At 40.8% G+C, this 22956-nt stretch overlaps 1 long non-coding RNA gene across 1 annotated transcript; it reads right to left on the bottom strand.

The window, feature by feature from the left end:
* Positions 1-527: 527 nt before the first annotated feature.
* Positions 528-22396, bottom strand: LOC114547329 (uncharacterized). The gene is made up of 3 exons (XR_003691138.1): positions 22029-22396; positions 20106-20239; positions 528-1319 (listed from the first exon to the last, which is right to left on the bottom strand). It is a non-coding gene; the product is annotated as an uncharacterized LOC114547329 (long non-coding RNA).
* Positions 22397-22956: the final 560 nt, after the last annotated feature.

Raw genomic sequence — 22956 nt, 5'->3', positions numbered from 1 at the left:
ATGACAAAATGCTCATTTTGCTGATGGCAATAACGTTTCAGCAGACTTTAAAAATTAATATCTTTTTGGAAGAACAAATTTTGTCCCAAAGTCAAAATCTAATATATGTAGCATTTACAGTAACATACAATAGCACTGTCTCTGCTATTGTTGTACTTCAGTACAAAAGGTTGTTGAATATATTTGTTTGGCATAATCAAACCTTATGTAGCCTATCATCAGAGCCCGGCTGAGCTGCTGCTGTCCCAACTGATAATTGATCCACACTGCGTTGAAGTTTGGACTCTGGACTCTCAACTTTGTCAGTTGGAGGACGCATGGATTGAATCGGAATTGCACCAAATCTGGCGAACTTTGTATTAAGACTTTGCTGTGAACACCTTTCATCTTGAAGAAATGGGTTTGAATCCGACCTGCTACCCTTTGCTGCGTGTCATTCCCCCATCTCTCTCCCCCTTTCACGTCTATCACTGTCACTATAATAAAGGGAAAAGCCCCAAAAACATAATCTAAAAAAAAGCTAACAATTATATACAATTATTTAGATGCAATGCTACTGTAAAACAAGTTGGATATCTTGAATTGTTTAGATTAATAAGGCGTGCCAAATAGAAGCTCAACATGGCACCATTATTTTCATAAAGGATTCCTCTTAAGCTCTCCTCTCTTTGAGGGCCATAATCTACCCAACCACACATCAAAAACAACACACACCCCAATACTTCCTGTCCTGACATGATACGTGATGACGATCCAGACTACAAACGTTTGTATCGTTCGATAAATTACAGGCACATTAGAGGCACAGAATACTGTATTTTCTTTTTTCTGTGCTCTGGTTTTTATCCGACATAATGAACGACTAGGCATCCCACGAGGGGCGGCAGGGATCAAAACTCTGTGGCCTCCCAGAGGACTTCCTTTAATGTCTTTGTGCAGCCGTGGATTTGATACCCTCCCTGCTTTAAATTAGATCCCACTACATCCATTAGTCACATAAGCCTGTTAATATGTCTCTTCAGAGGGAGGGAACCTGCACATAAAGGTCTATACCTACCTTTTGTGACTCTGAAAACTAAGAGGACCTGGAATTTGATTGAGTGTGGATGGAGCATCTCATACGTTTTACTGGCTCTGGATGCGAAAATTGTGTTTTAACTTTTAGAGCATGTGTAGTTTGTGTGAAGTAAGTAGCGGTGGGATCACGGCATCGCTGCAGTTTGGATAGTGTCAAGTTGTTGCTGAGATGCGCTCCAATCAGGGGCCAGAGAGGAAATCCACTGCCATCTTTGGACACCAATGATGTTCCTGGATCAGGCCTACAACATGTCAAAAAGATTTGTCTTACTGTATGGCGAAAACCTTGTATCTCTTTTTGGTTTATGTAAAGAAATAATGAAAAGAATCAGTGCAGACAAAGGAAAAAATGAAGGGGGATATAGCCAAAATGATTACAAAATTATACACTGAAGATAATGTTTTTGAGTGTTATTAAATGTACAAACAGAGGCACAGAAGTCGAAACAACCCATGACTGGCAGGACGACAAGGCAAAACCTAAACCCAGCACAAGCTGCCAGACAACAGATAAACATCAGTGCACTGGTTGGATCCGGTTGCCGGCACCAACGCTGGCCTGATTACTTCTAATCTTAGCTGATTTTCAGCCCAAACTGGCCCAAGTTCACACCCTCACAACCTCAACAAGTCCAGTAGCCATATATGGGCCTAAGCCGGCACACATTTGGTCCTCAATGGGTGCACATTTGTTTCAGAATCCAGCTGAGTGTGCCAACACTCATCTCGGCTCAGCTGGCAACCTCAGAAAGTCTTTTTGTACACTGTAAATGTACATTGCATTTAAATGAAATTGCTTGTTCTTTAAGTTTACTTCCAAATGCACTTAGGTTCCCTTGTTCCCTGTTTCCCTCTGGCTCTCCCCTCTCACACTCACTCCTTCTCCAACAGGAACCCCCCAAAAAAACATGAAAGTAATTTTCACTTACAGTAAAACTACAACACTTTGAGAAATTGTGGGAGCTGAAGGTGAAAAAGCCAAGGCTATGTGACTACATGTGTTCATGGGTGTGTGCATGTGTGTTTATCGCTGGTCAGGATCTTAAGAGGGTGCAGCGGCATTGTTAATGCACGGCCATGTTGTGTTGCACTGAGTGATGGACGGCCTAGAAATGTACGTTCCCCCCAGCTCTCTGAGGAAGGTTGCAGCGGGCCGCACTCGGGTGGGTTTAGCTTAAGGAAATGACACTTTCTCCGGCAAGATCTCAATCTGCTGGAGCGCGCTGCCAGGCAAAACAATGCGGTGTTGAAAATGGGAGTGGGCCACGTTATCCAACACCGGCCGGCCCGGTTCCGAGCAAAAGGAGCGGTGCGGCTGGCGGGCCTGATAAGCACCTGCCACAAGGCTGAGGAGAAGAAGGGAGCGCCGTGGTACAAACTGTTCTGATTAACACCCGAGTGACTTGTGCATGATGTCACCCACCACCAAATCCTCCAGGGATGAAATTACCTATAGTTTATAAAAAGAAAAAAAAGAGGGACATGTTTACAGAGAAGAGGTGACTCATTTAAGGTGTGTGAGCAGCTACCCAGGCAAGACAAGATTAGATTAGAACGCTTCAAGGAAGACCACAGAGGGAGGAACAGGATATAAGAAATGCAGGAGATGAGCTATTACCCTTACTGCATCCTTTCAGATGGATGAACACATAAGAAACCCAAATAATAAATAAAAAAATGTAAACTACGAGCAAAGGTTTCTGTGTTTTGGTATGCCCTTTATCAACCTACAGCAATTACCTCTTATTCGCACGGGACTAGTATTATATATATAAGGGATTAGTATCTGTGTGTGTGTGTGTGTGTGTGTGTGTGTGTGTGTGTGTGTGTGTGTGTGGGTGGGCGCATATCTCTTCAAACTTGACAGGTGTCTTGCTACGGGCACGACTAAGTGCAGTGCCAAGTTTGATGTTGTTTGGATAAGAAACACAAAAGATACTGTCAGTAAAAGAAGCACACATTGGGCCTCATTCACCAATATCTTCCTAAGTTTTCTCTTAAATATGTTCTTAAGAAGGTTCCTAAGAAAAGTCTACGCCGGATTCATGACGTGTTCTTAAACAGCAGATTTGTTCGCACCTGTGTTCTTAGGATTGATGAATCCCACGTCTTCGTAACTGAAAGCGCGTGCCAGTTGTTCCTAATTAGCATAAAAAAACGCCCCGCAAATTCCCATATAAGGACATGACACTTCCTGTGCAGCTCCTGGGAGACAGGTTTTCGGAGATTGTCGGAGCCGTGGTGGAGGAAGTACTGAATCTCAGTACTTAAATAAAAGTACAAATAACAAGAGACATATTTACTTTAGTAAAAGTAGAAGGTGTCCACTACCACAAACAAGGCCTGGCGTTTTTAAAAAAGTTCCTATCCTAACCAGCATAAAACGGAAATGTGTTGTTAGAATCGGAATGCGGTTGGTTTTATTCATTGATGTATTTTAAGACAGTTTTATTTTCTTTAACCATGCAAGTAAGCAAATAAAGTGTGTGAAGCAGCGCAAATGGGGAGATGTGAAGAGGTCCAGCCAAATAAATAAGATATGAACTTGTCTTACGCAGCCTGGCGGAGGAGTAAATGACGCTGTGGAGAGAAATAAATATAGCAACTTTGATTTAAAAACGGGAATAATAAAAACAAACGTTTTCATTTTCACTTTTACCGGAGGCTGTATTACCGAGGGTCAGCGGCACTGCGCCCGGGCTCTGCAGCACCAGAGCCGGCTTGGATCAGCCGTGCCCCATATATACAGTATCGGCAACCAAACTTTACTGGTGAGACAAACGTGTGATGGTCAGGAAGACATTTTGGCAGAGGGGAGAAACTGATCAGAAAATGTAACGGAACATTGTAGAAATGTAGTGGAGTAGAAAGTATAGATAATTGCTGCAAAATGTAACAAAGTAAAAGTCAAAAGTAGGCTATGCACTATTGATTCTACTTAAGTAAAGTACAGATACGTGAAAAATGTACTTAAGTACAGTTAGGACGAATTTGTACTTTGTTACATTCTACCACTGCATTTTGGCCCTATAAATAGCGATCATTCACCAAATAACGCAGGATTTAATCGGTTTAATTGCTGATGTAAATTGCAGTGTTAGTGTTTTTTTTGCATAATGTGATTTCTTTTTCAAACAACTGTAGAATTAAATAAAATGCAGTAAGCAATCATTTGAAGCAAAGTTGTCATCACTCAAATGTGCGTAAGAGTGCTTTTCAGTGTTCGTAGATTTTGTTCTTAGCTAAGAACAAATCCAAGTTAAGAAAACAGTGATTGCCAGAATCTTCGTAAAAAGTTCGTAAGAAGGGTTTAAGAACACATTTCTTTGTAAGAACGGTTGGTGAATGAGGCCCATTGGCTTTTTCTGCTCTAGCCGCTGGCCCCTCCCCCTCCCACACTTAGTGAGCAGGACCAGAGACAGAGAGCAGCAGAGCTTTGGCAGCTAAAATGTGGCATACACCTCAGACCCACAACCATGTGCAAAGTAACACTATGTTAACAATCAAACGACACGAGACAAGGTCTCTCTCTCTCTCTCTCTCTCTCTGCACACACACACACACACACACACACACACACACACACACACACACACACACACACACGGTCTGGTTCTGGTGGTTGATGAACACAGATATTTGCTGATTAGCTCTCATAACGGGCAAGGTGGGTAGCACACTGCCATGAGTCCATGAGGCTAATGTCTGATTACTCCACATTGTCATTGTAATATTTTGTGATTACATTCTGATTCTGTCAGGTAAATGCAGTAGTACAATGTCTTCCTCTGATGTAGAAGTAGCCTACACTGTAAGTCAGTAGTAGGGTATACAGGGGAGGTGCATATTAAGTGGCTTGGGGTCCTTCTGTAAGTCATTTTGGGGTACAATTTGGTATTGAAGAATTCTACAAGCAGCAATGCCACAGGCCAAACAATCGGCCCGTTCCAAACATGCACGTTTTCAACGGGCACCGCACTAGTTTGTAATAATTACGGAGGTATGGAGGGATGTGATCTTAAAGCTATAGTGCGTAGTTTCTGTCTGCCCCATGAGGAATTAGAAGTAATGACAACAACACTGTTGGCGCGTCCACATAATACAAGCCTTCTGTGATCGCGCAAGTGCCCCCACCCATTCTCCACGCAGTTACTAGTAGCCAAGGAGGACACGGAGGATCAAAAAAACATGATGATTCAGAAGAGGTCATTATCTTCACTCGAGCTCCTGCAGGGGAAAGTCACCAGACGCCACAATCTTCTGAACATAGCCATACTGAGAAATCCAGAGAGAGTTGTGTGGAGCTGATAGTCTTAATTAGCTTTGTAGCAACTCATTTGGCAATGGCTTGAATGTAACGGTTGTTCATTAATATCAAAAAGTTATGCACTAAAGCTTTAATCCCATGCGAATCTGCCATCTGTCATTTAGTAAAAAAAACTAAAATTAGTACTGTGTGAATTGGCATCTCTGTGATTTGAGGTTGTATTGGCTGTTGTTGGCAATTCTAAATGAAAGTTTTGACAGTGCCTTTACATCATATCCAGGGGCTAATGTCAGCAAATTCGAGTAAAATACAGACTTTGCTAATCTGGTGTGAATGCGCAGCATGAAATACAGACATGGGGGTTTATTTCTAAATCATATGATGGGGTCACCAGGTAATACTAGTCCCATGCAAATAAGGCTAAAGTGAATACCAGTTAGCTACATATCAATTAGGTAATACTAACTGAGAATATCCCATTTATACTATAATATGGAAGTAGACAAGATCTCATGTCAGCCAAAGTTCAATGTTTAAAGTGCCCATATTATGAAAAAAACACTTTTTCTGGGATTTGGGGTGTTATTTTGTATCTCTGGTGCTTCCACACACATACACAAAAAAATCCATCCATGCTGTTTTGACTGAGATACGGTTTCTGAACGTTTTCCTGCCTTCAGTCTCCTGGGTCAAAATCGGCCCAGCTTGTGACGTCACAATCCGAAACGAGCTGGCTAACCACAACCGTTAGCTCGTAGCGTTAGCATGCTACCTTGTTCTCAATAGCAAAGCACTGCTACAACACACACAAGTTCACCATAATCTACAAAAGAACTACTTACATGTGCGCCCTCATTTAGAAGTCTCCCAGCTAATCCTGCCTTGTAACTTGTAAAAAAAATATTGTGTTTTTTGAAAATTAAACCATGTAAAACTATTCTGGTACAACCTTAAAATACAGTTATGAACCTGAAAATGATCATAATATGGGCGCTTTAAGATAGATTTGATTTCATCTTAAAAATTCACACAATTTCATACCCCGACATGACCAAAGCAACAATGCTAGATAAGATATTAGTTCTGTATACAAATTATGTTTGTTACGATGCTGCCTTCAAATTAGGGCTGGGACGATTCGTCAACGTAGTAATTTGTGTTGACACGTCACTAAATAAAATAGTGACGTGTGTCGGCGTTGTTCAGCAGTTGTTGGGTATGTGAGTGGAAATACATCTAACATGCTAACGCATGTCCAACTTCTCCTCCCTAAAGTGCTTAACCAGCCTTTACATACAAATAATTAAAGTTAAATTAAAGGGAGAAGAGCTTGGATGTTAAACAAGAGCGTATTCATTATTTTAGCTACTGTTAAAAAAGCAAATACAGGTTAATCTCTCATACACTACTCTTTTTAATCGTTAGATTAATCGAAAAATGTATCGTTAGATTAGTCGACTAATCGAAAGAATTATCGCTAGATTAATCGTTTGGGACAGCCCTACTTCAAATATAACTCATAGATGACATCTGAGATGGAAAACTGAATACACATGAAATTCAAGTGGTTTAATTAAAATGCCAAGACAATGCAAACAGACTTTGACTTGTTGCCTTTTTTTAAAATGATGAACTGCTGTTTTTGAACCGCACAAAGTGAAACGACAAAGTTGGTGCTGCGAGTGTTGAGCACAGCGCCATTACCCTCTCAGATCCTAATTACAGAGGCCAACAGTGGGACACAAAGAGCAGGAGACATGCCTGGACATGTGGACGTAGTCAAACACTTGGGCCCCCTGACACGCACACACACACCCACACACACACACACACACACAAACCACTCTGTCACTCTGTCTTTGAGTATATGAAAACCTTTTTTATGGTTTATTTAGTCCTTTAGAACTGCTAAATGGGTGTGGTTTACCACATTAGAGAACACAATAAGCAGTAAAGTGTGTAATCACAGGAAAATATTGTTTCAGTTTGTTCAGTTTACCTTCCTCTGAGTGACAACTTGCTTTAAACACTGAAACCTCCCAGCCATCTGGTCCAAAGCTGCATGCTGAAACTCACTGTAAAAAACTATCTGAAAGCCTCTCTGAGAGTCGGGTCACTTGCAGTTAATTTGGCCTGACAGAACTCTTAATGGAGCACAAGAAGGTTTTATTCTTTGTGTGAAGCTGCTCAGAACCTGCGAGGTGACAGACAGCGTACTTAAAAAGACTAAAAAAAAAAAAAAAAGACAGGCATTGGTCTAGGCTAAAATATCTCCATAACTGTTGGATTGATTGCCATGCAATTGTGTACAGACATGCATGGTGCACAAAAGATGAAGCCTAGTGACTTTTTTTGAGTGCCATCAACAGGTCAACATTTTCACATATCCAGTGAAACATAAACCAAAGTATTGGACATATTAAAATCTTGACCAGATGATGGCGCAAGAGGGAAAGTCAGGGGGGTTACCGACGTTATAACAGTTTATACTGAAGGGAACGTGAATGTGTGTATCAAATTTTATTACCACCCATCCATAAATTGTCAAGACATCTTAGTCAAAACCACAAATGTCAACCTCACAAGTTAAATTAAGTTTGGATTCATTCTCTGTGGAACATGAATGTGTGTACAACATCTTATGGTAATCCATCCAATGGTTTTAGTCCAAGTAGTGAAAGACAAAAAGACATCGTCATCCTTCGAGCCATGCTGCTGGCATGGTGATTAAAAATGACAGATTTAATAATTGATAATGAAAATAATCATTCAGTGCAACTCTACTCTAGACCCACTGTGACCCTGAATTAATATAGTTTAGGAAAGGGATCAGTTCAACCAGGATCAGGTTTAGAATGGATTGGGGAATACATTTTGTCAATGAAAGTGTACTAAGTATACTACTATAAAGTATTACTAGGCAGTCATGCATGTGTGTGTGTGTGTGTGTGTGTGTGTGTGTGTGTGTGCGCATGCCGTCCCGCTGCCTGCCTGCCTCACATGAGCCATGAAGGCCGGACACAGGCGAGCGGCTTCTGACAGGCATTTTAAACCCCTCCTGCCCTCTCCACCGTGTGGCCTCGCCAATAATGGGAACCTGATCGGAGGGAGAGCAGAGCGGGTGGCGGAGGTGGGGGGCAGGGGGGGTGGGGGGCAGGGGGGGTGTGGTCCGTCTTTTGTGAGAAACTCTTCAAAGCGCTGGCCCTCCTATTTGTCCACTGGAGCTCTTTGTAACGGTATCCTCCACTGTCATTTCGCTCCTTTTATTTTTAGGCAGGGCTATTATTGCTCCCATACCCCTCACATACCCCGAGGCTTTGTGTGCAGGGACAGGGTCAGGTTTTAACTTTTTTTTTTTTTTTTTTTTTTAACCCTGTTCAGAAGGTCTTTTCTCCCTCCTCCACAAGTTGTGCGTACGGATCACAACGGGCGCTCTGCTAATTCCAGGTCTCACTGGGACCGACCCATTATTGGATCAAAGTCTAAGGGCTAAATGTGTGACACCAATACTATGACCTTCTCTTCTAAGGTCTAACCTGGAAATAGTCACATACTCAACAAATCAGAGAGAAAAATACATGGAAATGATCTGTATTGGTTTATTGAATAACTGAATAAACACATCACATATAGCAAACACAAAGGTTTGGCCACAACGATACAGTATGACAAATTAAGCTTAGCGTTAGCTCATGCGGGACACGGAAGTCATGCGCCCGATGATTGAATTATCATTCCTATCAGAAACACACCAATCACAGCCATTCTCACATCAAGGCGGTGCTTTAAAACGTTACTCCCTCCTCACTGATTCCTGCTACACATGACGCTGCTTCACTCACGGCTGCTTTTCCTCCACCACCCCAGCCTCCACCTTCCTAGTTCAGACTCCTAACATGACTCAAAGTTGGACATGGTTTTGAATGTCTGTCTTTTGGCTCACTCTTTTTTTTTTTATCCAGGGGGATTTCTGCATGGTGCTCCCTGTTTCACCTTAGCATGCTGCTTAGCTGGTCCAGGGAGCATTATCAAGAGCAGAGCCATGAGCCATAAGCATAACTGTATTTCCCCTTGTTGCAATAAATGGTTAAACCTATGGCGAGAGTGTTCCTTACTGAACTACTATCAGAGGGGTGCTGTTCAAAATTCATGATTACACAAAATAAAAAAAATAAAAATAAAAAACTTTAATCTGGTGATTTATTATTACACTTTCATAAAGTTGGGGGACTTGCATGAGACAGATTTAATACAGAACATGCAGGCTGGCATTTATGACATGATGCCTAGCAAAATGCATTTATTTTTTTATTACAATCATCTACCCTGCGGAAACATGTCATTGCATGTACTTCTGACTACATTTGAAAGATTTGGTTTAACTGGGCTCAGAATAATCAGATAGAAGCCCTTGTGCAAAAATGACAGGTGGGCCCTTTTTGACCCAAAGTCCCAGAAACCAGAGCAGTACTCCAATCGTATCCCACTACTACTCTAGGTTTAGTGTTCAACAAGTGCATCATATTACAATATTATCGACTCAAATATTATTGGTATTAAAAGTAGATTTTGAGACAGGGCACCTGTATAAGAGCTCCTTATTAGGTAGGAGCCACGATAGGCCCTTACCATTTCAGTTATTGCCAGACAACTTAAAGCCTTGACCCTCGTATTAGCAAAGATTTAGAAACGTGCTACTTACCAACACAACTAAGTTGTGCACTGTTGTGCAAAGGTGTTAAATTTAAGCAAACTCAAAGTGAATCATCACACACCAACAAGACGTATGTGTACAGTACTTCACTAGGTCAAGTTTTTTTGCAACTTTGCAGACAACTAGTTTTGCCACATTCGCTTTGGAGCCTGTGACGTATTTCTGTGAAAGCTGTGCAGAAATCTTTACGGGTCAAAAAAGTAAGATTTGTTCCAAAATGGACAAAAACTAAATAATTGCGTAAATGCAGGATAATTATACCCGATAAAGAACACCTACAGTGGCATCATGCACCACAAGTAAATAACCAGCTATACATGTGTCAGCATTTCACAGTTTCACATTCTCTGTTTTGTCTCGAAAAGAAAAAAAACACGTGATCAGTACTGATACAGAGGCCACTCACTTCTATTTGAGTATTAGACATATTGACACACAGACCTGAGAACTACAGCAATACACTGGGATCCTATCCAACCCAATTAGACTGAATGTAACTTGGACCTAGTCTGAATCTGAGCTAAACTCAAGTTAACCCACCAGACCTCTAGCATGGATAAATTTCACTTGTCTTTGATACGTTAAAGTTTTGGTTATACAGGCATCTGCCGTTAGGTTTTTAATGGCGCTGACACATCAGGCCGATTATTGGCCGTGGGACAGTCTGGCGAGGTTAGTGACTCAAATCTGTTCGGTGTGTCCCGTGCCGTCGTCCGTCTGGGGGGCTGTCGGCGTTCATTTTGGCCGACCTGACATGTTCGGTCGGCGGCAGGACCGTCGGGACTCACCCGGAAATGACGAGCGGAATGAGGTGAATGAAGACAGATTCAGCAACTGCACGACCTATTTCTCGCTTAAACTTTTTTCAGAAACATGTTTCAGTGAACTATTTTAGTACAATATGAGATCGTATTCTGAACGGCCGCCATGACAGTCTGGCGTTGAATTTCCGGAGAAAACAAACCCATGTGACGCATTCATCCAATCAGCTGACGGTTTTCATTTCCTGGGCAACATTACAGTTTAGCGCCGCCTGCTGTTATGGAGGCGTATTACGTCTCGTCTCCTCTCGTCTTTTTGGTCTGTTCTGTGGCAGTTTTTTGGACCTCGGGGACACGACTGATCATAACGACGCGGTTTTCTGTCAATGGTCGGCTATCGGCTATATGTGTCTACACCTTAAAGAACTTAAGGGTCCCATGACTCCCGTGCTCTTTGGATGCTTTTATATAGACCTTAGTGGTCCCCTAATACTGTATCTGAAGTCTCTTTTATATAGACCTTAGTGGTCCCCTAATACTGTATCTGAAGTCTTTTTTATATAGACCTTAGTGGTCCCCTAATACTGTATCTGAAGTCTCTTTTATATAGGCCTTAGTGGTCCCCTAATACTGTATCTGAAGTCTCTTTTATATAGACCTTAGTGGTCCCCTAATACTGTATCTGAAGTCTCTTTTATATAGACCTTAGTGGTCCCCTAATACTGTATCTGAAGTCTCTTTTATATAGACCTTAGTGGTCCTCTAATACTGTATCTGAAGTCTCTTTTATATAGACCTTAGTGGTCCCCTAATACTGTATCTGAAGTCTCTTTCCCGAAATTCAGCCTTGGTGCAGAATTACAGCCACTAGAGCCAGTAAGGAAATGAGCTTTCCTTAGTATGTGCCATTTCTGTTTTTTGTGGAATAAAATCCCTAGTAACATTCGTTTTATCACAGTAAAGGACCATTTTAAAAAGACAGTCAAATCTTACCTTCATTTAAATTAATTATTATGAGGTTTCTGATTGTGTGTTTTTGTGAATGTAACCAAATTTAATGTTAACCATGTCATATATTGTAATATATAATTTTGTTTTCAAGATATTTCTATTTCTTTCTTCTTTGTTTTTTATTTAATTTAATTTGTAATTTTTGTTTTTATTACTTACTTGGCAGATATTGTTGCATGTATTTTATTTCTTTTTTTTTTTTTTTTTCTTAAATTAGTTTTCTTCTGTATATGCTATGAAATGTTTTAATATTGTTTGATTAAATGTAGTGTTGGACCCCAGGAAGACTAGCTGGTCGTCAAGGCGTCAGCTAATGGGGATCCTTAATAAACTAAACTAAAAAAAAACCAGAAGTTTCAATCAATCAGTCCATCAACATGTATAGCGCTTTACAGCAACCAGCAAGTATACAAAGTGCTTTACATCAAGGACCAAGAATAAAACAGAATACAGTAAAATCAGAAAAGGTTACATAAAACAGGAGGAGCATTAAAAGCCATTCTAAATAAATAAGTTTTGAGTTTGAATGTAAAAAGAGCTACGTCTGTCATAGTGTGAAGGTCAGGGGGTAACTTGTTCCAGAGTCTTGGGGCAGCAACTGCAAAGGTGCAATCACCCCACAGTTTATACCTTGACCTAGGGTCCTGTAAAACCAATTGATTGGATGGCCGTAATGACCTGTTGTGCTTGAGAAGGGCCGTAGAGAACGGGGGTAATATGTGCATGTCTAGAGGTATTTGTTAAAGCGCCCATATTATGCTCATTTTCAGGTTCATAACTGTATTTTAAGGTTGTACCAGAATAGGTTTACATGGTTTAATTTTCAAAAAACACCATATTTTTGTTGTACTGCACAGCTCTCTCTCACTGCTGCAGATCCTCTTTTCACCTGGTTTCTGTTTAAGCTACAGAGTGAGACCTCTTTTCATCTTCTTCTTCTGTACTATCTTTGATTGCACTCGCACATGCTCAGTAACTCAGATGTAGATCATGTCAGCTAGCTAACTCTAGAGACAGTAAAAGAAAGGTTGTTTCTCCAACTTTGGTCAGTTACAAGGCAGGATTAGCTGGGAGACTTCTAAATGAGGGTGCACATGTAAGTAGTTCTTTTGTAGATTATGGTGAACTTGTGTGTGTGGTAGCAGTGCTTTGCTATTGAGAACAACGTAGCATGCTAGTGTTAGCATTAGCTTTAGCATGCTAACGCTACGAGCTAACGGTTGTGGTTAGCCAGCTCATTTCGGACTGTGACGTCACAGTCCGAGCCGATTTTGAGCGGCTCACCAGTAGACTGAAGGCAGGACACATTCAGAAACCATATCTCACTTTTTCATAATATGGGCACTTTAAAAAGCGATCAGCCACCTTTTGCACAAGTTGAAGGCACGCGATGGAGGTTTGATTGAGACCAACATATAGAGCATTACAATAATCCAGTTTTTACTTAAATTTATACTCAGAGCAACAACAGGGAAACAGATGGGACGTTTGAAGAAGAGGGACGACAGTGTTTTCGGGGACATGGTGACAAATGCGTAGTAATGGACAGAGCCCTACAGTCCCTGCCTGGCTTGCCTGTTTGTCTTTCTGGTTGCCAGCCTGCTCACTTGCCAGTCTGTTTGTGTCCACTTCCTGACCCTGGGAAGCAGCAGTGCATGCCACCCCCCTCCCTACATCACCCTGTTCACCTGTAATATCTGACATGAGTAGATGAATAATAGATCAGAAGCTTAAGCTGCCCCGTAACTCTACCCGAGTCCCAGGACAGGAGGCAGACCAGCAGCATCAGCCAACAGGGGACGCGTGACCTCAGGAAAATAGCCATTCAGTGTGACCGTTGATGAGTAAAAGCTGTATTATTACCGCCAGTCAAACACCATGTGGTTGATATGGACACTTAACTGGCTGGTGCCCACAACTGTAGCGTCAGTGTGCGTCCAGCTGCTCGGCTGCACACAGCTGTGGAGGCAGAGCCGTGCGTGTGTGTGTGTGTGACCCGCTGGCTGCTCTGAGGCTGGTAGAGGGGGGAGGGACGGGATTTCAGACTGGGGCTAGGCATGGGCCGGTATGAGATTCTGACAATGTGATAAACTTCAGCTAAATTATCACGGTATTGCTGTATTGCTATTACGGCTTTAAAATGTATTATTTTGAAATGTCTGGGTAAAAAACAACTATTTTTCCATTGAACACATACACAACACAACACGGTCTCATCAGCGGATGCAGCTCAGCTGGAGCAGATCAGCTGATGAGACCGTGTTGATGGCCAATAGCGTTAGCAGCGTCTTGACTACATGGCCTGCCAGAACTGACGCTGACGCTCAATTTACGGCAGGTAGACGACAGTACAGAGCACACATTCTGACAGGTCACAGATTTCTTTGTAACACCGGAAAAGCCTGTGTTAGTGTACCCAGCCAGGTAAAGGTAGCAGGAGATTTTAATGTTATTTTAGAAGTTATCTGTTGTAATTATGGCTGATGCTGGGGCAGGGCTATTACAGGAAAGAAGGAAATTAAATGAAGAACAACTAAAAGCTAAAAGGGAAAGTGAAAGACGACTGGCGATAACATGAGTCACACTCGGTCGGACTTTCAACAGATGGAGACAATTACGGGATTGTGACACAGTGACAGTGATAACATTACCCGGTTTAGCTCACGATACATCCAAAGTAGGCTAAGTTACCGTATGCAAAACTTGAAATGCAACAATGCATCTGTAACATATTCTCTTATTGTACATGAATGAATTTTCTGTCCGAGCAAAACATTCATCACGATTATATGACCTCCCAGTAACGCTAACTCAGTAATCTACAGTGGGTAATACAGCACGGTAAAGATCTTTATGAGAGCTTTTGTCCAAAGCACCCGCTAAAATCAACACATCAAAACTGAAAGTTACAAATGGCCATATTTACTTCAGGAGAACTAAAGACCGTTTTACAGTTCTGCGGAGGCTCCATGCAGAGCTTTTGGCGTAGCCTACGTAAGTGGCCTGATGTTTATACTTGTGCGTTGGTGTGTGCTTCAAGCCGGCATGTGTGTGTGTCTTGGGCGTGTGTGGTAGAGAGAGGGAGAAGTGAGAGAGTGACGGTGATTAGCTTTGGAGCAAGTACCGACTCTATAGTCATAGTGAGAGAAACAAAGTGTCTCCCCTGTGTTTTCTGACCACGGTGGGACATCTGGAGCAGGAAAAGTTAACCCTCTCCTTGATTTCATGTTGTTTATGGAGGAGAACCAGGAATGAGTCAGGGGAAATGCAAAGCTACAAAACCACAGCCGAGCGACGTGCATCGCTGCGACGTGTAGTTACATTTTTCGAAAGGTGCACGACAGGCTACGGCGTAGGGTCCGGCGTAGACGCAGATGGGTCTGCGGGGGTACGCCGTCGATTCTACGCAGAAGCATAAAACGGCCTTTAGACGGTCTGCACTCAGATCCATGATCTGACAAACAGAGAAGCTTATGTGTGGCTAAATGTGAAAGGGAAAGTGCATTAAATCTCATCTTTTTACAAGACATGAACTGACTTGAAGTGTAAATGAGAGGCAGAGTTAAGTGACATTTCCCCTTGTTGGACAGATTTTTTTCCCCCTTTAAGATTTTGTCATAAACACCTGGCTAAGATCCAATCACAATGCGAGCCAGATAGGGCTGCACAATTGATCGCAATTTTATTGAAATCACAATATGGACTAGTGCCATATCCAAATATCAAACCACTCAGGATGAAGTATTTTGGTGCTTCAGAGACATCCCAGCCTACAAATCCTATTTTACAGACTAAAGGAACAATATTTTTGGGGCGACCTCTAGCTCACCCAGTAGAGTGTCCCATGTAGGGAGTTCTTTGAAGCAGCCCAGGTTCGAATCCGACCTGCGGGCGGCCCTTTGCTGTGTGTCATCCCCTCTCTCTCTCTCTCTCTCTCTCTCTCTCTCTCTCTCTCTCTCTCTCTCTCTCTCTCTCCTTTCCTGTCACTATCAAATAAAGAGAAAAGCCCCCAAAAAATGATCTAAAAAAATCTTTGTTTGGTACAGATCCTCGCAAAAATCACACTATAATCATTTTCATTTTAATATTTTTCAATGAAAATGAGAATAATGAGACAAAAATTATCATTCCCTCCAATATCGTTAATCAAATCGCAGTATCAGTCAAAATAATCACAATTAGATATTTTCCTCACATATACCAGCCCTAGAGCCAGACCAGATCCAGATTCTAGTAAAGTTTATTTCTATAGTAAGTAAGTAAAGTTTATTTCTATAGCACATTTAAAAACAGCTTGCGCTGACCAAAGTGCTGTACATAGCGCATTAGCCACAGGGTAATAAAATAAAATAAGAAAAATAAAATAAAACACGTACAAATCAGTGATTTAGGCTAAAAAGTACATCGAAAGACAAACACTTAATTACAAACGTAGCAGGATAAGACAATTAAGATACCGGGAAGGCCAATGTAAAAAGATGAGTTTTGAGCCTGGCTTTGAATATCACAATTGAAGGGGCATTTCTGATGTCAGGTGGCAGTCGGTTCCACTGCTGAGGGCCAGCAACAGAGAAGGCTCGGTCACCTTTTTGCTTAAGCCGGGACCGTGGGACATGGAGGAGGCCTTGGCAGGAGGATCTGAGGGACCTGGGGGCTACGTGAAGATGAATACTATCGGCTATGTAGCTGGGGGCCAGGGCGTGAAGTGCTTTAAAAACAATCAACAGTATTTTAAATTGTATCCTAGACTGGACTGGGAGCCAGTGCAAGGAGGCTAGGACAGGTGTAATGTGTTCACGCTTTTTTTGTATTCGTGGGCAGCCTAGCCGCTGCATTTTGGACCATCTGAAGCCGTGCCACCAGAGTCAGAGGGAAACCAAAGTAGAGAGTTACAATAGTCTAAGCGGGAGGTTATGAAGGCATGGATGACTTTTTCCAGATCATTGTATGACAGAAAAGACTTGAGTTTAGAAATTATTCTTAGTTGGTAAAAACTGGACTTTAGATTCTGTTTCTGCATTCACATATCTCATTAACGTGCATTTCTAATACAGATACAGTATATCTGAATAAGCCTGCATATGTGCAGTAAAACCAAATAAACAAGCTAAGGAGGCTAAAAACAAAAAAGCTCTGTAGAGCTGTAGCTCTACTGTAGCTGTAGAGTTGGTAATAATTGCCTGTTACTCTAGCTTTTACATTATACATTCATTCATTCATTTGATTTTATGTTAGTAAAAATCTTGATCAACAGAGCTTTAAAGCTATAGTGAGTAGTTTTTGTCGCCCCCATGAGGAATTCTAAGTAATGACAACAAAACTGTTGGCGTGTCCACATGATACAAGCCTTACGTGATCGCGCACCACCCCCACCCTTACTCCACACAATTACTAGTAGCCAAGGAGGACACGGAGGATCAAAAAAACATGATGGACTCTTCAGAAGAGGTCATTATCTTCACATGAGTTTCTGCGAGCGAAAGTCGCCGGACAACACTATCTTCTGAACATAGCCATACTGAGAAATCCAGAGAGAGTTGTGTGGAGCTGATAGTCTTAATTAACTTTGTAGCAACTCATTTGGCACTGGCTTGAATTTAACAGACGTTTATTAATATAAAAAAAAGTTACGTACTAAAGCTTTAAAAAGACAAAAAGAAAAAGGAGTCTTCCTGTTTTGTCAAAGGCTGGGCTCTGAGGAGAAATCCTAGCCGGCCTTGAGTTGAATAAGGACTCGATTACAACGGAGCCCAATCAACACAGTGCATCAGATTCACACATTGACCAGAGAATAATGCAGCACGCTTGGATACTCGCACAACAAATGCATGGAGAGGGCACATACACACACAAATACACAAACACAAAAACACACACACACACGCCGGCCTCTCCGGAGAGGATCAGGTTTCCTTCTGTGTCCAGTGGCTTATTAAACATTAAGCTCAACAGCTTCCCTACAGGAGGGGGGGAGGCCTCCCCCACCTTCCTGCCTCCCCTCTCTCATTACAGCTGCTGAGGTATGAGACAACAGAAGCACGGCCCCAACAATGGAGTCGGAGGCCGATAGCCAATCAGTATGTTCGCTGTAGCATTCGCCCGACGACAGCAGGTAGGCCTGAGTGGGTGAGATTAACTCTGTTGTCCTTTTTTCACGGAGTAATGGACATTCAGCTTTTCATGGGGCTGGTCAACAGGAGTGATGTGAATAATGTTATACAGTACTCACTCTAATTCATACCAACAAGTAATCTCATATACCTGTGTATACTTTACACACAATGCACAGATCAATAACAGATGGAATTTCAAAATAAACCCGAGGAAACAGCAACCGCAAATCAATCAGTCACTTCAATTATCCAAGAGTAAGTTTTAAATTATTTGTGCACAAAATAGCAATACCAAAGAGGCCTAAAGTTTACCTTGTTAAGGGAGGTTTTCTCCAAATACTGCAACCGACTAACTGAAAAACCAACTTGGTCTGTGCATCTATTTCTGTTTTATCAGACCGAACAGTCCAATATGCAGCCAGGTTCCCAGTAAAAACTACAAGATAAGAAAGCCTTCTAGAGCTGAAACAATTAATCGGTTAGTCGATCGGAATCAATCATCCTCACTAATGACTAGTTCAAGGCTTTATGTGTGTAATGTGAATATTTTCTGGTTTCTTCCATATTAACAAACTGAAAAGATTTGGGTTTTGGATTGTTAGTCAGACAAAACAAGCTACATGTCAACTTGGATTCCAGAAAGATGAGTGAATACAAGAGGACATCCTGGGACCGCCAACACTGACCAACATGAGTAACAACTGAATCCTGTGTGGGTAGAAAAATAAATCCCTTTTTGATTCTACTCCTCTCTGATATCATTTTAACACTGTTATTACTGTGACTATATTTCAAAAAGGTCAATACAAGTTATTACTCTGAGCGCAGCAGCGTCTGAGCAGGTTTCTCAGCTTTCAGGTGTTGTGCCGACACTCCCTCAAGTGTGTGTGACACCTGATACCTGACAACAAGCAAGCAGAGTGTGTGTGTGTGTGTGTGTGTGTGTGTGTAGGCTGAATAAAGTAAAACACTAATCAGCTGCATGTTACCTGAGAACCGTTGCCTAGACACCAGCGCCACCTGCTGGCAGCAGCAGCAGCAGCACAAAGCGATATTACTAATAATAACAATAAAACGTTATGTACATACCACCAAGTACTGTACTTAAGTACAATTTTCAGGTAATTGTACCTTATTTGAGTATTTCCATTTTGTGCTAATTTATAATTCCACTCCACGTTTGTGGAAAATAAATGTTGATTTTACTCTTAATGAATTCCTTTCTTTCTAGTTTTATGCAAATAACCAAGTACCAAGCGACAATTTGTATCAATAGTACCAATACAATAAATCTGTAAAAATAACCAGTGACCACCTTTAACTGCTGTGCAACCAAACATTGTTAAAACCAACAGAACCTTATTTAAATAGTAGTGGGAGATACCAATGTTTCTGAAGATTCTAAATATGTCGGGCTGAATTTGGGGGAAATGTGTATGAAATTATGCATTAAGAAATAGGGATGTACAATATACAGTATATCGGGTTTTTTTTATCGTTAGCGCAATATCGACTTGCGCAATAAACACATCGCGAAAGGCTGCGACATATCCCAAAAGCCACTCAGAGATTTTTTGATTTAGTTGAAAGAAAATATCATTAGACAAATACACTTTAAAATGTAGATGTCATTTTATGTTCAATTCAGTTTTTTCAATAAAAGAATGTTGGAAAGAATACTGAAAGCAGCAGAAATGCAGAACTGTAGACACTTTAATATCTGTTTATTTATCGCAAGTAATATTGCATATTTTTTTCATATAGTGCAGCCCTAATTAAGAAATCTACACTATTTTCATTTGATGGAATGATGCAGTTATAAACATAACTAAGTTTTGAATTTGGATTATATAGCTTCAATGTACAGTCAGAACAAGCTGATAAGACAATATGTGATAGGAGATGGAACTGATGTGTCCAATCATAAGGGGAAAAAAGGGGGGAAACTATGTGTTAGATAGTTAAAACCACATATCAATCAAAGCTTAAAAAGAGTGTGAAAAGTGCAGAGCAAAGACAGCAAAAGCACTTCCTAGATGAATAAAGAAGAAGTTCAATATGAAACAACAGACCACTGACAGACCACTAACAGATCACTGAGTCTCATCCTGACATAAAACGTCACGTCTTCTCACAAAGGCCTCTATACCACAAACACTCACTTTGTGATAGCTGTAGAACTGCTACCGAGCCTCGGCTTCACTTCAAAGTTCCCAGCCATCATATGACTCTGATCTTCATCCTTACAACATCAAATTCCAGGAAACGTCTTCCTCCCATTCCTCTTCTGCAGCTCCTGACATGCATCAAAGAAAACAGTCATCTCTTCTATTTCCTGTCTTGTCATCCTAACAGTTAAGGCAGGTATTGGTAATGCATTAGCGGGGCGCAGACAGGGTGGCAGACACTTGAATGATCTAATTAGCAGTCATATTGGATTAGTCTGACTCAGAAGAGGGGAAGAGATGAGACAAGCCTCCTTCAGGGCCCCTCAGCGTACTCTTGAACCACAGTCTGGAGTCTTTGGGTGGATATTTAAGATTAACAGACCACTTTCTCTCTCTGAAGAGCAATAAGATAAGTGAAGAGGGGGTAAGGAAGAAGGAAGTAGCCTAGCATTGCAGCCTAAGCAGTGTAATCACTCTATCAATAAGATACTTATTCTAATCAAATCTGTGATAGTTTGTGAATTACGCAAATAAATAAAAGAGTTTGGCTCTCTAACTAAAAAAAAAACCAAGCATGGCGGGGAATTAAAAATTCACTAATCAGTGGAGGTGATACCAACAGGGCAAAGAGCCCCAGATCCTGATGGACAAAAAAGGCCCCAAATGTTGCAATTACTTTGCTGCAATTGGATTCATTACATATTTTTGAGGTAAAATGCGTCATAAAAGCACGATAAAAACTGAAATGGTAAAAGACTTAAGGTCACTTCTGCATTTTGATCCATGCTGGCAGTGTTGTTGTAGGGATGGGAAATGTCAGTTGGTCTGTTTGTCTGGACTTTTGTTCTAGAATTAAATACCACAGCTATTGGATGGACTGCCACAAACTTTCTGCAGACATTCGTGGTGCCCCAACTGGCTTAGGTGATCAGCTGGCATGTACTCAAGTTCCACTAGCAGTCAAAATGACCAAAAACAGTACTTGCAGCTCATTTTTGCCCAGAGGACATCTTGCAGGTTAGGTCAGGCCCTCCTGTAGCTCTGGCTCATTTAAACCACAGAGCCCAGACACTGTTTTTATATCTAGCTTACATTTACAGATTAGTACTGGATACTAAGGTAGATTAAAAACACTCACAGATTTAAACGTTTAAATTCACATCAAAAAGTATCATTACATGCATCAAATACATGACTTACACAGTCCTATCTATATATTTGGTGTACATAAATAGCCTACTAGGCCTAACTTACAGTATACCACATAGGCCTATTTATTAGTGCGAATGATTTATTATACAGCATAACTTAAAATCCATTCATGACGGAATTCTGCTGAGCACTAGCAGACCTTCTGCACAGGCAAAGATTCATAAATCACACAAATTCTCAATCTCAGTTTACTCATTTCAAATACTGACAAAAATGGCCTTTTCTCATTGATATTTGCAGAATCTTGATAAAAAATTACCACTGCGATAAAATTAGTTGCTCTTTGACAGCTTTGTAATGAAAACTGACCAAAGCAATTGTAAAGAACTATGAAGAGACAGTTAACAAGCAGGAAAGAGACCAGCAACCAAGGAGACAGACACAGACAGTCAAAATACAGTAGGTATACGTGCAGTTTAATGTGCCAAATTACATGCAGTTTAGTGTACCAAATTATTAAATTATTTTCCAAAAATCGAGTGTCCCAAAGTGGGTTAACTCTAATATTTACAAAAATTATATCTTTTATAGCATGCTTTTTTAGATTTTATTATTCTTTCCTATTCGGGGGTCCTAATATGTTTTTACCGTTTTTTTTAATCCCAGACGTTGCGTTTTAACTCTAACCTAACCCTCAAGGACATTGTATGAGGAATTTGGGACACCAAACTGCACGTATACCGTCAAAATATATATTTAACTCACGTTATTTGATGTTGAAGCCCATTTTCCTTTTTCATGGAGATGAAGTGTCCACAGTAACGTCCCACTGCACTTGTTGCTATGATGGTCCTCTACTCCTCTCTCCATCTGCTGCTAGCCAACACGTAGTTTACATTAGCATAATTAGCAACACTGAAAGCATGCTAACTCTACTGTTTTTGAAAAATAAAAAAAATGTTTTTAACTCTCCATTGTTGGTTGTGAGGCCAAATGTGGCTGGCTTCTCAATTCGTTTATTTTTCAGACACCTGTCCTGTCCATTCTCGGTTTCTTAGCATGCTAACTTCACTTGTTCTTCGGTGGAGCTCGGTAAGTTGCAACGCCATGTTTGACCGCAAAGATTGGATGGCATTTTCCCAACCGTCACCAAGGGGGCGCTGTTTCACTCATTTGAGATAGGCGACCGGAACAAAGTAAAAAGTGCCTTTTGCTGTGACAAAAAAATAATAAAATCGTATTATTATCTGATATTATTATTATCTGCCCTGTAAATTTGGATCCTTTTTGTTCTTCCTTTTTTTTTCTTATTTATTACAGTTGTGTAAGGTTGGATATTGTTGTATGTTATGTTATGTTTGATTAAAAGAAAACACTAAAAAAGAATAAGTAAAATATCTTACAGAATCACTGCTCTACCATCTTTATTTTTGTATGAACATAAACTCGTACTATCAACACTAGTTTTCGTCATCAGTAGGTTTTTGTCATACAAAGAATTTGTTATTGTACTGGTGCCGTAAATAACAATAAACATAGCCTAAAAGAAAATTAAATGTAAAGAAATTAAAACAATTAATGATCCCCTCTTTATTTTTGTATGAACACAGAATCAACACTATCAACAATAATTTCAACTATAATCAACTATAAACATAGTAACATGAAACAAACAAACAAATGAAATAAAACA

The sequence above is a fragment of the Perca flavescens genome, chromosome 20, assembly GCF_004354835.1.
Source record: "Perca flavescens isolate YP-PL-M2 chromosome 20, PFLA_1.0, whole genome shotgun sequence".
In the NCBI taxonomy this organism is placed as follows: domain Eukaryota; kingdom Metazoa; phylum Chordata; class Actinopteri; order Perciformes; family Percidae; genus Perca; species Perca flavescens.
The sequence above is the reverse complement of the archived record's forward strand: the minus strand, read 5'-3'. Positions and strand labels throughout refer to the sequence as shown.